Here is a 14,518-nt window from a genome sequence, read left to right as displayed (position 1 = left end):
AGATTGGAGCAGAAGTGTAATTTCAGTATTACTAGTTATATAATGTGTACCTATTTTTTCTTATATATTATAGAATTAACTGGTGTGTATTTTTACATGTATCAAAGTGCTTTATGATAAACCAAACCAAGATAAAATAACTTACAATTATAGTATTAAGATTTTTAGATGTTTTAAAACTACATATATCTATTGCACAAAACACCAAGTACACCCACCAAACAGCAGCTCAGTGGGTAAAAAAAGGAAAAACAGAAACCAAGTTATTATAAAAGAGGAGCATAAGAAGCCAGATCTTATTACAAATTGAAGTGCAAAGATTATCAGTAAGATTTTAAATCTAATTTTCCACTTCACCAGTGCAGGTGTTTCCAAGATTCTCCTATCAGGATATATATTTTGCAACTTCTCCAGAATCATATTGCTCATTTAAACATTACAGAGAGAGAAGCTCAAAGGATGGCCAACGACAGGGCTGTTACAGTAAAGGGTATCATGAACTAACAATACATTAGTTACATAAGGTGTCAAATATACAATTCTAAAATGTTTAAACAATTACATTTCAATTAATGGATAACAGTATTCTATATGTTAATAATTAAGTTACTATCCTGCAGTACAGGGTCAACAAGGGCCCCTATATTTAATCAGAAAAGCAGGAGAAAGATTTAGCAAAACAAACATCACTGTAAATATTCTAGACCAGAAAAATTTAGTTTCTTTTTTTTGGTAACAAAGTATTATCAAAACAAGTATATTCATTTGTACATATTCAAAGACTACTAAAAAAAAAATCTGGTGACTGTAGCTTTATTATGTGGCAGAAAGCTTGATAAAGAATACAATCTGCGTGCAGGGTTGCTGGTTTTTAAAAACAATGTTTAAACTGAGAGAATTATAAACATATTATATGATTAATTTTGGAACAGAAAGTGAAAGATAAGAGCCAACAAGCTAAAACAAAACCAAAAATTGCATCCCAAGGAACATTTGCAATTTCAAAATAAATTTGAAGGGAAAGAAGGCTCACATACCACACACATTGCACTATACCTAGAGGCAGAGTGCTGTCCAATGGCTCTAATGATAGCACTAAATCACTTAATGCCAACATTTTCAAAAACATCTGATTTCCAGTAGCCAACATGGGACACCCTGGCCATGATTTTCAGAGATGCTGGGCACCTATTGGGGCGCCAATTCAAGTTAAAGAGCTGGGTGGTGGGGTAGTGGGGGCACCTCAGCACCTGTGATAATCTAGTCCAAAATGGACACCCAAAAACAGAGGCAACCAAAATTAAGAGGCCAGTTTTGAAAACACTGGCCCTGTCATCCCAAGACTGTCAAGATGGAATCAGACTAGGAGATATGGATATGTTTTGGGAAGAGCAGTTTTACAGTCAGTTCTTATAGTTTTATGGAACAGAGAACATTAGAGAAAAAAAGTTCAGTCATGTTTAGAACTCCCCCAAGGAAGTGCAGTTATGGTACACAGTGGAGTACACTGGAGGCACTAATGTGACTGTTATGTTGCAAAGTTGAGCAAACTGTCATCTTACAGATTTCCATACCATACACCACATAAAACTTATAAAGAGCCAAGGTTTTAATTAGCTCTGCCTAGTGACAGCTTACTCAAAATACAAAAACTATAAAGCAATTCATTCTTAAGGATAAAGTGCTCTATGGCAGAAGAACAGAAGAGGTCTGCTCCCTAAGCCAATCACAATCCAAGAGGTCAATTACAGGACAATGAGCAAGTGAAGCTCAATTTCACTCATATCCACCCAATCAAATGAATCAGGTTCCACTGCCTCATTCTCAGGAAGATTATGAAAAACATTTAACTTAGAAATGGTTTTGTCTGGATCATGCACACTTGCCATGGAAAAAGACAGATGAGAACGTACGTTCTGTTTTTACCATATTGTGGCATCTTAGGGTTTGTCTACACACAGGTTTTGCACTGATTTAACTATAGTAGTATAGCCAAATAGTAGTACAAAAACTTCGTAAACCAGGCCAAGATATCCATAATTGTGCTTTTGCAGACAACTGCATCACACTGGGAATAAATTTCTGGGGCAAAGAGGAACAATACTTTTTTCATTCCCGTGTCTCAGCCCTGAATGAGCAAAGAGTCATGCAAGAAAAGACCAGAGAACTTGATTTCTAAACAAGTTTTTCACAGAAGCTTTGGCAGGCCTAAGTCTGCATTAGTCAAATAAAGCCACTGAAATACAACAATTGTACAACAACAGTCTATGGCTTGAGTGTAAATGTGGCAGCTCTGCCTCAAGACTTATCTAGTAGCAGGAGACCATTTTCTTCTAACATTCTCGTCCGCTAACACACACTATGAGGACAGCACTCGCGAACACTGAAAGTTATATTTTGACCAGTATTAAATATAATTTCCTCTAAAGAACTATCGTCAGGAGTTCCTTTCAAAAAACTGAATTTAACTTTATAATGCAACTTAAATGTGTTATATTTAACTACAGTTTAGTGCAGATTCCCCCCCCCAAAGAAAATACAGGCTTAAAATCGGAGTGTTTGTAGGAAGTGTCATCAGTAAGCATCCAAAGCAACTCTTATAAATACTAATCTCTACTGATTTTGGGGGGGGGGGGGGGGGGGAGGAAGGGGCAGAAAAGCAGAGGCGAGTATTTAGCATACATGTGGGGCTTGTTTTGAAGTTTTAGAGCAGTATGCATTCAGCACCTGTGCTCTTAGGCCTCTCCAAACGCAATGGCAGGCCTGAAAATGTATTACTTCAGTCACAGAATTTCTTACATTACAAGTGCATTTTTATTTATTTTTACTCCTGTTTGCACTTCAGAGTCAATCCAGCTATAGAAGTGGAAGCAGGACTCTTTTCTACCTCATACATCTTCATCAGACATAGTTAACTACGTTAAAGTTGCAGAAACTTTATTACTGGTGATTTATGTGCCAGAAAGAACCCAGCTTAACTTTCAGAACCCACACAGAGCTGGCAGTTCGAGAAAGAATAACTCGAATTCTTAGCTATGCAGCTTTTCTCACTTCACATGAATGCCACTTTAGTTTCTTAAAGTGTGGTTCTTCCTCTATTTCAGAAGTGCAAAAACACCCTCAGCTTAACATGCCTAAATCACAAATTCTGAGGGCGTATCAGCTGAGAATAGAAAAGCTATACAAAGTCATTACTGCTCACTAAATTCATCCTACTTTTCCTGAAGAGAATTGTTTCATGCCATTGTTTTTATTTTTTATACATAAACCCACATTTCCTCAGCTGTTGTTCAGCAAAATGCCCTGGTGCAGAAGTGTTCCTGGTGAGAACACTTACACTCCCCAAGAGCAAACTGAAAAGAGAAGGGGTCTTTTTAAAAATATGTAATTACATCACTGGCCAGATAGAAAGTATCTGGGCATATGTTACAGGTTGGCTCTCCCACAGCAAGGAAGAAAAGCAATAAAATCTTGTAATCTTGGGAAGTGCAAGATGCCATACCCCCATTTCCAAGTTTCATATGTCGGGTCCAATACAGGCAACTGCAACATGCAGGATCTACACTGTGTGTACTGTTTTAATTACAAAGACAAAAAAATTAAAGACCAAGCCAGTACTGAAAACATATTTATTTATACAGAAGACAGGTATAGGACTGAGTCTTTAAATAAGCTGCATCTAACCTGTTTCTGAATCTTCACTGTCGGAGGAGCTGGATTCACTGGTGCTCTCAGACTCTGAGGAGGAGAACCCCTTCATTTTAGAGGAACCAGCAATTACATCCACTTTCTCTGCTGCAACAAGATAATAGTACAATATTGTCAAAGGATGACAAAAATAACCCAGAATCCAGTCTTGTGCTGTATGGTCCTCCTGTAATCAACAACGCCCGTAATAGGAATTCTATTGCATGGAGGGCTGCTTGTATGCTGATGCTCTATAGTTGGGGTCATAAATAGCTTAACTAAGTAAAGTACTATTGCAATTGGGCACAGCAAACTCACTGCCCTGTTCCCATGTTCCTTCCTAGTCCTAGGCAGAAATGAAGAGTTTGCCCTACTGTTCCCAATTCCCTAAGGAGGTAACAAATACAACTTTTGCCTAAATAACCCATAAACATGCATGTATCAGATTCTTGCAGAAGGAAAGTGTGCTAGAAATGTTCACACACATTATTTACTGACTAGATTATACTGGCCCATAATTAATGCATAGTATTTTTTTAAAATAATGCTATTGACCCAATGAATTACAATGGGTCCAAAACTGCATATACTCAATCCTGCACATGACCCAATCCTTCTGCAATCTGTGTTAGAGAAGGCTTTTCATGCATATGCAGCATTTGACATTTACACTTCAAGCTCTAGGCTATTTTTCTTTCCAAAACACCAAAATAAGCTTACAAGTGATGCTTAGGCCAGCAGCACATAGGGCAATTTCCCATCTTCTTATGGCTTGCTGAATTCCAAACGTAAAGGTTTTATTCGGATATATCAGTACAAAGAAAAGCATGGGAATGGGATATTGGAGAGTTCTGCAAACTCCCCTCTACGTGCGCAGTCACTTTTGATTCTGTAAGAGGCTTTATTCAACTTTAAAATGCTTTTCTGAGCATTAACCATATATTAAAAACTAAAACAAAGTCCAAAAACAGCTCCAAAAACTGGTGGAAAGAATCCAGGATGGCAGCCCCAGTGTAGTGAGTCTCATGCCTGGGACAATCCAAAATCCAGGCCTATACATGTGCCAACTGTTTCACAGGATGGCACCCCAGTTTGGCATGAGAGCATTCTTTCAGTGAGAAGAGGTGCTTTGGGGCTTTTTTGGCACACTGAAGGTGAGTTTGCAGCCCAGAGCAAATACTGTTGTACAATAAACGAAAACTAAATGGTTTTACAAGAAAAGTTTGCATGAGATTGAAACAGCATGTAGCTGGCAGTATCAAGTGTTTGGAGTGAAGAAAATATTTACATTAGAGATCAAAGTACAGGGATATTAAGATAAAATGAGCCCTAAATCACAAGCCATTGAGTTAAAGTCCAGTGGTAAGATTTAACACACATGCTGTTGTGCCATTAATCTATCTTTTGATAGAAAAGTAGTAGTTTTGAAATGAGTTCTTCTCTTCCCTGGCATGAGGATATAAATACCTATATACACAGTATGTGCATCATCTCTCTCTACATGTGTGTGTCTGTGTGTGTGCGCGGTGTGTGTCTCTCTCTCACAAGATTTGCACTACATCGCTGGAATGTGAAGTAAACTGCTTTGAGGATGAAAGGTACCTTGAGGTTTCCTCTTCTTCTGTAAACATGATGTTACATATCTCTCCAACTCCCGCAACGTGGATGGCTTTAATGTCTCAAAGTCAATTTCAATCTCATCAGGATTGGAGTTTTTAAGCGAGGGTTCTCTTGACTGGATGATATGGACAACTCGGCCCAGTTTCTCACCAGGGAGTTTATTAATGTCCAGGCTCAGCTGCCTCTTTTCCTCATAGGACATTGGCTTACACTTGTCCTCCTCCTCAGACTCGTAGACAGGAGGGGGTTTGCTGTTCTTCACCACCACAGGCTCCTTCTTACTACTTAGGAATAATTATAAAACATTATTATAGAAACACCAAAATCGTGAGGAGTTTAAAAAGCAGCAGCTTGATATTAATGTCTTAAATGTAACATTGATTACATTACACTCTAATTAAAAATGATCAAAGTTGTTTGTTTTCAGTAGGCTATTAAGAGTACAATTGGAATGGGTGGGTAAGAGGGCAGAGAGAACAGAACGTGATAGATAGGCGCTCCTTGGTGACATTCATTTTCAGCATTAAATATATGGATCCCTCTTATGATTTCTGACTTGCTGATCTATATGTGCGTGTGGGAGAGGAGGGGAAGCAAGAAGCAGCAGGCATAAAAAAAAACAAAACAACTGTCCTCAGAATAAGTAACGATCTGTTAGAGACTTCATATACTAGGGGTGTGGTTTTATTCTGAGAATACAGAAATTAGACTATCACTGATTTTGAGAAACTAGGTTTGTAGTTATAAAAAGGATGTGTATCTAATTGAAGAGGTCACACTTCAGCCAGATTCATAGCACCTCAGCGTTAACACAGAATGCACAGCCTATGTAGCGAAAGGATTACCAATGAAATTAGAGAAGTAAGAGATCTATTAGGCCACAGTCAGTTCAGTTCCCTGGGAAGAATTTACAATTGAGCTCTACAGTACATTGTCTAGTATTTTATCCAGCCTCAATGCCCTAAACGGGGGGTGGGGGTAGGGGATGAGAAATGGGCTCATATCCCTTACTTTTGACAATTTTGCAGCCTAATCAAGCTCACTGCAAGCAGTTTGTACTTATATGCAAATTACATTTTCCCCTTTCTTCATTTCATCCCATTACCCGAAGTTATGATGCTTTGTTGCACTGTAAATAGTTCCTCCCCCTGGCTGGGGGTTATGCCCTTGAAATACTTGGATATTTTACCTCTGCTGAGTTGTCACTTACCCAACTGTAAATATCTAGCTCATAACCTTTTCCCTGATAAACCAATCCCTCCAGCACCCAGGAGGGGAAGATAGATGAAATCTAAAAAACTCCAGGATCTGGGATTCAATGTCACAGTGACAATATACAGAGGAACAAAAATTAATTCTCTATCATATCTCATACTGGATACTAATGGCAGCCCCACAAGCTAGACACAGAAGCACAGGGGTGCATGAGTGAAAACAAGTACTGTCACACTGAGGCACAACGGATTGGGGGCTGCACCAACACGTGTTCCTGGAACTGATACTATCAATGCGAAGGCCCTTACACAAGCTAGAAACCCCAGAGTGAGCCATCACTACACCACAGGCACTAGGGGTTACTGTTTGAAGTAATCCTGAATGCAAGAATGTTGTCTCTAACTCTCTATTGTTCCTCAGTGCAGTAAAATACAAAAACTGCAAGATACGACAGACACAAAGCTGACCTTGAGTTACTGCTGTTGCTATTATTTTTCTTGGCCTTCTTGAGTGGTGGTTCCTTGGTTTTACTTTTCTTATTCTCCTCTACTTCTTCCTTCTTTTTGTGCTTCTTTTCTTTCTTGTCTTTCTCCTTTTTCTTTGGTTTGCTCTGCTGTGGCTGGGACAGGGCAGCGAGCTGTTCATGCACTGCTTTAAGCTAAGAGGCAGACACACAAAGATCAAGATACTTTCGCTCTGCATCACCTCCACTCCCATATTCATTCCTTTCTTCTCCTTTCTGGCCTGGCTACTCTCACTTGCTTTCATCTCTTTGAATATTAAGTGGGTCAGTTCTAGATGCTTTTTATTGTACACTGATTTTTTTTTTTTCATTATACTTTAAAGCACCCTGACCCGCTTGACAGGGGGTAGGAAGTTTTTATAAAGTTACTACTCTCCTCACCTTTCGGCCAAGAACAGACTGCCCACTTCCTCTGCGCCAGTTGGACACTAAATGCTATTGACAATGAATGATTTAATGGACGAGGAGGGCCTGGGAGGCTACAATGATTCAGATGGAGCACTGCCTGTATTCGGGGCTGCACCTCCCTATCAGAGGTGGTGGCTACAGGCCCCATTTTATAAGTTCAGGTGCCACACTTTAGTCTTAAGTTGAGCCAGCCCAAAACTGTATTCTATCCATTCAAATGACGCTACCTAACTCAAGGCAATGGTATAGTGTGCTGCTGTGATTTTTTTGAACAAGCAGGGAGAACTGGAAGTCCTGGCACAATCAGGGAACTATGATGCGATTGGAATAACAGAGACTTGGTGGGATAACTCACATGACTGGAGTACTGTCATGGATGGATATAAACTGTTCAGGAAGGACAGGCAGGGCAGAAAAGGTGGGGGAGTTGCGTTGTATGTAAGAGAGGAGTATGACTGCTCAGAGCTCCAGTATGAAACTGCAGAAAAACCTGAGAGTCTCTGGATAAAGTTGAGAAGTGTGAGCAACAAGGGTGATGTCGTGGTTGGAGTCTGCTATAGACCACCAGACCAGGGGGATGAGGTGGATGAGGCTTTCTTCTGGCAACTAGCAGAAGTTGCTAGATCGCAGGCCCTGGTTCTCATGGGAGACTTTAATCACCCTGATATCTGCTGGGAGAGCAATACAGCGGTGCACAGACAATCCAGGAAGTTTTTGGAAAGTGTAGGGGACAATTTCCTGGTGCAAGTGCTGGAGGAACCAACTAGGGGCAGAGCTTTTCTTGACCTGCTCCCCACAAACAGGGAAGAATTAGTAGGGGAAGCAAAAGTGGATGGGAACCTGGGAGGCAGTGACCATGAGATGGTCGAGTTCAGGATCCTGACACAAGGAAGAAAGGAGAGCAGCAGAATACGGACCCTGGACTTCAGAAAAGCAGACTTTGACTCCCTCAGGGAACAGATGGGCAGGATCCCCTGGGAGAATAACATGAAGGGCAAAGGGGTCCAGGAGAGCTGGCTGTATTTTAAAGAATCCTTATTGCGGTTGCAGGAACAAACCATCCCAATGTGTAGAAAGAATAGTAAATATGGCAGGCGACCAGCTTGGCTAAACAGTGAAATCCTTGCTCATCTTAAACGCAAAAAAGAAGCTTACAAGAAGTGGAAGATTGGACAAATGACCAGGGAGGAGTATAAAACTATTGCTCAGGCATGCAGGAATGAAATCAGGAAGGCCAAATCACACTTGGAGTTGCAGCTAGCAAGAGATGTTAAGAGTAACAAGAAGGGTTTCTTCAGGTATGTTAGCAACAAGAAGAAAGTCAAGGAAAGTGTGGGCCCCTTACTGAATGAGGGAGGCAACCTAGTGACCGAGGATGTGGAAAAAGCTAATGTACTCAATGCTTTTTTTGCCTCTGTCTTCATGAACAAGGTCAGCTCCCAGACTGCTGCACTGGGCAGCACAATATGGGGAGAAGGTGACCAGCCCTCTGTGGAGAAAGAAGTGGTTCGGGACTATTTAGAAAAACTGGACGTGCACAAGTCCATGGGGCCGGATGCGCTGCATCCGAGGGTGCTAAAGGAGTTGGCGGATGAGATTGCAGAGCCATTAGCCATTATTTTTGAAAACTCATGGCGATCGGGGGAGGTCCCGGATGACTGGAAAAAGGCTAATGTAGTGCCCATCTTTAAAAAAGGGAAGAAGGAGGATCCGGGGAACTACAGGCCAGTCAGCCTCACCTCAGTCCCTGGAAAAATCATGGAACAGGTCCTCAAGGAATCAATTATGAAACACTTAGAGGAGAGGAAAGTGATCAGGAACAGTCAGCATGGATTCACCAAGGGGAAGTCGTGCCTGACTAACCTAATTGCCTTCTATGATGAGATAACTGGCTCTGTGGATGAGGGGAAAGCAGTGGATGTGTTATTCCTTGACTTTAGCAAAGCTTTTGATACGGTCTCCCACAGTATTCTTGCCGCCAAGTTAAAGAAGTATGGGCTGGATGAATGGACTGTAAGGTGGATAGAAAGCTGGCTAGATCGTCGGGCTCAACAGGTAGTGATCAATGGCTCCATGTCTAGTTGGCAGCCGGTTTCAAGCGGAGTGCCCCAAGGGTCGGTCCTGGGGCCGGTTTTGTTTAATATCTTTATTAATGATCTGGAGGATGGTGTGGACTGCACTCTCAGCAAGTTTGCAGATGACACTAAACTAGGAGGCGTGGTAGATACACTAGAGGGTAGGGATCGGATACAGAGGGATCTAGACAAATTAGAGGATTGGGCCAAAAAAAACCTGATGAGGTTCAACAAGGATAAGTGCAGAGTCCTGCACTTAGGACGGAAGAATCCCATGCACTGCTACAGACTAGGGACCGAATGGCTAGGTAGCAGTTCTGCAGAAAAGGACCTAGGGGTCACAGTGGACGAGAAGCTGGATATGAGTCAACAGTGTGCTCTTGTTGCCAAGAAGGCTAACGGCATTTTGGGCTGTATAAGTAGGGGCATTGCCAGCAGATCGAGGAACGTGATCGTTCCCCTTTATTCGACATTGGTGAGGCCTCATCTGGAATACTGTGTCCAGTTTTGGGCCCCACACTACAAGAAGGATGTGGAAAAATTGGAAAGAGTCCAGCGGAGGGCAAAAAAATGATTAGGGGTCTGGAGCACATGACTTATGAGGAGAGGCTGAGGGAACTGGGATTGTTTAGTCTCCAGAAGAGAAGAATGAGGGGGGATTTGATAGCAGCCTTCAACTACCTGAAGGGGGATTCCAAAGAGGATGGAGCTCGGCTGTTCTCAGTGGTGGCAGATGACAGAACAAGGAGCAATGGTCTCAAGTTGCAGTGGGGGAGGTCCAGGTTGGATATTAGGAAACACTATTTCACTAGGAGGGTGGTGAAGCACTGGAATGCGTTACCTAGGGAGGTGGTAGAGTCTCCTTCCTTGGAGGTTTTTAAGGCCCGGCTTGACAAAGCCCTGGCTGGGATGATTTAGTTGGGAATTGGTCCTGCTTTGAGCAGGGGGTTGGACTAGATGACCTCTTGAGGTCCCTTCCAACCCTGATATTCTATGATTCTATGATTATATGTGTACTAAATAGAACATAATCAAATGTTTTGAAAGACATCACGATATTTATTAATACTTTTCCCATTAAGCCCTTTCAACGACAGATGTCAGAGCACTTTACAATTGAGCTTCACAGCCCCTGGGAAGCTGGTAGCTCATTTTACAGATGGATAAACTAAGGCAAAGAGCTAAAGCAAATTGCCCAAGGTCACCCAAGTCAGTAGAAGAGTTGAGAATGCCTGACTCCTAGTTCCCCCTGCTCTAGCCCCTAGACCCGCAGAACACATTACCTGTTCCTGGAGTTCTGCTAGTCGCTGAGCTCGTTCCTCCTCAGAATCATCTGATGAGCTATCGCTATCAGAGGAGCTATCACTGCTGCTATCACTGGACGAAGGGGGGGCCACCTTGGTTGGGGGTGGCACCACTACTGGAGAGGAGGCTGGAATCATGGGTCCTTCAGGTTCATCTGGCATTTTAGCAAAGCGCATCTCAAAAACATCCTGGGGGAGAAAAACACATTGAAAAATAATGCTAGGTTTGCAAGTACTATACAAATACACATTTACAAGCAGCTCAGCATGTAATAATGATTATTATTCAAGCAACATAAGCACCTGACAAACACAGACAAGCCTTCCTCCTTGAAGGAACGAAGGGAGGACAGACTAAGATTCAATATATGTTCTGTACAGGCTTGGCAGAATTCAACTTCTGATATCGATGTTTATTTTTAAGCATTTTTTGTCCATTTAATTTTTCACAGTTGCAAAAAATTACAAGTTTTAAACTTTTTTTTTCTACTTATCTATTTAAATGTCCACAGTTGCAGGGCAGCATGGGGTGGTCAGTCAATTATTTAATGACAGCAGATGTAGAGATTCCAAAAGTTAAAGCTTTATTACCATTAAAATACAAATTGCCAATATCACATATACAAACAAACAAAGTAAATCTCCTTAAATCAAACAGTTCTCAAGCAGCATTTTTCTTACTTTGCTTATCTGTAACTTTCTATTGTCGCTAGAAATATTCAGTTTGTGTGTGTATAGTGAAATTGAGGTTTACTGACATTTACCGATAAAAATCTGATCCTTCAAAGCCTACTTATGTAACTAAATAAGGTAAGAGTCCTGAATTGATGATACGATCTACACAATAAATACTAAGGTGCAGGATGATCAAACCTACTAAAACCGCAGAACAGCTCTAGGGATTAGCAAAAAGAAACGCTGATGGTCCAATTCAGGGCAGCAGCTTCCTTCCTTATTAAAAGACAAAGTTCAGAGGGCGCAAACAAGTCCTCAAAATTACTTCTCAAGGATAGAATTCAATGTTTTAGCTTCCTTAATTAAAAATAACTTTGAGGCAGCTTAAAGCTTACTACGCTACTACACTACCTCTCTGTTCACTCCTTAACTGATATTTTAAACAAAATTAAAGTCAAAAGGTAAACCTGAGATTTGGAGGATATGGTAGATTGAAGTCCTAAAGAAAAATTACAACTATGCTTGCAGAGTCAAGACCTTAATACAAAACCCAGTACAGAGATATACTGAAATGTTGAAAAAAATCCCCTTACAGAATGGCTAATACTAAATCTGAACAACCAGATGACATGGTTCAATGTGGACACAGGTGCTGAACGGCTGCATTTTATCTCCATTGTTGTTTGGCATTGCAAAAGACTGGATAAAGTGCATTAGCAACACAAACACCAGAACAGCATGGGCAGATGGAAAATGCCTAGAAGACCTAGACTTTGCTGATACTGCACTAGTGAGTGAGGCCCATAAAAACTTATAAAGACAGACAACTTGGCAAAAATAACACGCTAAGCAAGTTATAAGGCTAAAATATCAAAAAAGTAAAACCGTTCATCCACCTGGGCAGCACCGTTAGCCAACAGAGACCTCAAGAAGGAAGTGACATCAAGAACAGAGACGCATCCATAGCATACACTAAACTCAACCACCTATGGAAATCAAAAATATACAGTGCCAGAACAAAACAGAATTTTCAATTCAAAAGTAATCTCGGTGCTAACACACGGCTGCGAGAGCTACTAAAATGTTAGTCAGAAAACCAGACACCTTCGAAAGTAAGTGCCTATGAAAGAGTCTGGGCATTGGTTGGAAAAAATCACCAGTGAAGAGATCTGAGAAATCACTAACCAGCAGCTCATTTCCACCAGAATCAGAAGAAAGCACTTGACATATCTGAAGCATGTACTGCAGATGCCAACATATACCCCCATGTGAAGCTGCCAAGTGGAAATGAAAGCACCCAAGAGCAATCTTAGGAACCCCCTTTAGTAGTGAGGGCAGAATAGTTGATCTCAACACCACAGAGCTAATGGGGAGCAGCAGCAAAGGACTGGTTTCTGCCGTCTGCACCAACATTGGCATGGAAAGGATGTAAAAAGACCTTTACCAATGCTACTTCTCGGACAGACTATCTGTAAAGATTTGTCCAGGGGGAGGTATTCCTCCATCCTGCTTTTGTGGTTAAATAATTTTAGCTTCTCTGAAGTCTTATTGTGTTCTTTAAAACCCTGGCAGGCTCTCCACCTGCTCTACAGTACTGGGTTGCTTAGAGTATGGTCGGAAAGGCAACTATGTAAAAAGGGCATCTTCTTACTCGACAGGTCTCTTCCTGTGCGTAATATGTAAGGTTAAGATTTTGTCACTTTTACTAAAAATAACAGTCAGGTTGTGGGCAATAAGCAAAAATTCACAGGAGCCATGACCTCTCTGTGACTTTTACTTAAAATAACTGGGGGGAAGGGGGGGAGAGAAGAGAGGGAAGGGGAGGGGGGGCAGCTGCTGGGGGTGGTATGACAGCTGGAGCCCCATGGGGGACTGACAGCCCGAGCCCCATTGCCACAGGGGTGGGGGGCACAGCCCTGGCTCCAGACACGAGTGGGTGGGGGCGGAGGAGATAGCCATGGCTCCAGCTGCAGGGGAGTGGTGCACAGCCCTGGGTGAATCATAGAATATCAGGGTTGGAAGGGACCTCAGGAGGTCATCTAGTCCAACCCCCTGCTCAAAGCAGGACCAATTCCCAACTAAATCATCCCAGCCAAGGCTTTGTCAAGCCTGACCTTAAAAACCTCTAAGGAAGGAGATTCCACCACCTCCCTAGGTAACCCATTCCAGTGCTTCACCACCCTCCCTAGTGAACAGGGTGAAGTTAAAGAAGTCAAGAAGGCCTGGTAAAGTCACAGAATTCATGACTTCCATGACCTCTGTGACTAAATTGTATCCTCAGTAATATATATTGCATCCACTTTAGTGCCAAAATAAGATTTTAATATTGACATTAGTCTTCAGAGCCAATGGGAGGGAGAAATGGATTTTACCCTGGGTCAGTCATTATCCTCTGAATTGTTAAACAAGTTCCGGTGCAGAATCTTTCTTGCTGACAAATTATATTCAGATATAACCCAAGTTGATTCTCAGATCCCAGATAGTAGGGCTGGCAATTAGAAACACCATCTTTTTACAGATAAGGCAAATGAGAGACAGACACACAACGCTATCTGAACTAAATTCTCAGAGCACATCCTAACTGCTCAGTCAGGTAAATAGTGGCTGGGATTTAGTTTTTAAATAAGGCAAATGTAAAAAAGCTCTTCATGGTACAGAGGAGTCCCAAACGCCAACATTTAGTTACTGTGACATGCCAAAGCACCATCCTCACCTAGAGCAAAGGCAGCTGGGGAAACAAGTTAGTCTAACAGCAGAAGAGTCCATTTTAAATATTCTCTAACCCATTTATCATTCAATATGTAAAAACTAAAGCATGACTCTTTAAAAGGGTTATATTTAAAAAATGTAAAAACACGTTTATGGTGAAAAGCCACATAAATGCTACCAATCATAATATTAAGTCTGTATTTGTCAGTGAAGCATGTACTGCTCAGTCATCTCTGCTCAGTCATATTTTTGCACGTTACAAGCAATCTGTGGCTTGTGCCTCAGAACAATTAAGGGGGTAA

The 14,518-nt window shown here is 41.6% G+C and overlaps 1 pseudogene; it reads right to left on the bottom strand.

The window, feature by feature from the left end:
* Positions 1 to 14,518, bottom strand: part of LOC135892055 (bromodomain-containing protein 4-like) — a 145,716-nt pseudogene that overhangs the window by 42,935 nt on the left and 88,263 nt on the right.

The sequence above is a fragment of the Emys orbicularis genome, chromosome 19, assembly GCF_028017835.1.
Source record: "Emys orbicularis isolate rEmyOrb1 chromosome 19, rEmyOrb1.hap1, whole genome shotgun sequence".
NCBI classification, from domain to species: Eukaryota; Metazoa; Chordata; order Testudines; family Emydidae; genus Emys; species Emys orbicularis.
Note: the sequence above shows the minus strand (reverse complement) of the source record. Positions and strands in the feature narration are given on the sequence as shown.